Here is a 1,827-nt window from a genome sequence, read left to right on the forward strand (position 1 = left end):
GGTGGCGATAAGCCAACTGAATCCCCTTGGCATCCAGCACCTCATTGGAGTCCTGATCTTGAGCTACGAGCATGGTCTCTCCCTTACCGTCGATCACTTTGAAGCGCTTCTTAGGTTACAGATCATCAAGGATACGGACAAGTATAGGCTGGTCCCTCGGAACTTCATGTCAGTGGTTAAAGGGTTTACTTCCAACTTAAACTCATGGAAGAAATTTTTCTTCTTCGTTCGTATAGACGCTGCGTCTGTTGAAAAGAGTTGTATCCCATTGTTTCGGAGGTTGCCGAACGATCGTTCCTTCATCAATCCTTTTGCTCCGTTCCCTGAGGATATTATCGCGGTGAGGGATCTTCTCAGGAACGGTCCTTTTTTCTGGACTTCCTTTACGCCGAAGAGAGTTTGAAAGGCGTTGAGGTTTGTGCATCCTAGTCCTGCTTTGGGCGGAGAAACAAGGAGTGATTCCGAGCCTGATGACCAAGGTCCCAACGCTGCTCCCACGATTGCGACAGGACTGCGACGGGGCTGAATTCTTCGAAGGGGAAAGATATTGACCTTGGTGACGTAGAGTTTTCGGTGGACGATTCCTTGCTTCCAGGATGGGATCCAGACGTTGCTTTCGGCGATGGAAGCGGTACGAGCGAGGTCCCTATTCCGGACTTCGATGATTTCTTTGCCGGTCTTCCCTCAGGTTTCGATGCTCCTCCGGCTACAAACAAGTCGGGGAGGCCGAAAGTCGTCGCGGAAGGATCTCGTATCGTCAACGGGGTATAGGCTTTAAGAATTTTGACGATCGTTTCAAGTATATATATTTTTTTTTTGCTTATAACGTGTTAATCGGGTTTGCATGGCTTGAACTTGCTTGGATCGGCCATTGAGGCGAGCCATAGAGAAGCCATGATCTATCTCTTTAAAGCAGAGAAAGCGGAAAAGGATCTTGCTCGCATGCGAGACGAGATGTTGGCGCGAGATGCGCAACTAGCTCGTGATCATTCGAGGGCTGTTCGTAAGGCGGAACGGAAGGGCAAGAGGGAGATTGTCGAGGTGATGAAGACTCGCGCCTCACAATTTCAGGTCGAGTACAGGAACCTCAAGGATGCTTTCACCTCGCTAGGTGATTTCCGTGAGTGTCGCGGTTCAGTCGGGAGCCTTTGGAAGACGCGGGCGGACGATTACGTTTTCGAGAAGGAGATGGAGTTAATGAAGGGCGGCATGAAGGATCATTCTTGCGCTGAGGCGCTCATTCCTCCGATCGACGGGAGGATTCAGGGATTTTGGGATCCCATCTCGGTTTCTCCCGATACCGTAGAGACCATGACCGAGTTTCCCGGTGATTGCGAGGAGGTGGATCGTCCCGCGGATGCGTTTGGAGCTTGGTTGTCCGGGAAATTTTACTTTGAACCTTGAGAGGTGGAGTGAAAATCTGGAGGGAGGAGGTTGTTTATTTATCCTGCGTTTGTTGCCGAGTATGGCTTTTATTTGTCTTTTTCTGCCGAGTGTGGCTTTGATTTCCCACCGCTTTATGCGGTCTTTATATATATGATGGGCGTTTTATTTTGAATTGTTTAGAGTAAATTTGAAGTAAATTTGAGTTGTCGTCTCATATTTAATTCCGTTGGGACGTTCAATCTGTCGGTTCGTTCGTAACTTTTCGTAAAAATTTCTTATTCTTACAACTTTCGGGAACATTGAGATGTGAACGGAGAGACATGGTTTAGGATCTTGTATCGTTTAGATATCATGTCTTGAGATGTCTGAGACCAATGCGATGGGTTTAGAGCAAGACCTAGGTTTACTCTCAGTTTTAAGGTTTGTGCGGTGACTAGCCGG

The sequence above is a fragment of the Brassica oleracea genome, chromosome C3, assembly GCF_000695525.1.
Source record: "Brassica oleracea var. oleracea cultivar TO1000 chromosome C3, BOL, whole genome shotgun sequence".
In the NCBI taxonomy this organism is placed as follows: Eukaryota; Viridiplantae; Streptophyta; class Magnoliopsida; order Brassicales; family Brassicaceae; genus Brassica; species Brassica oleracea.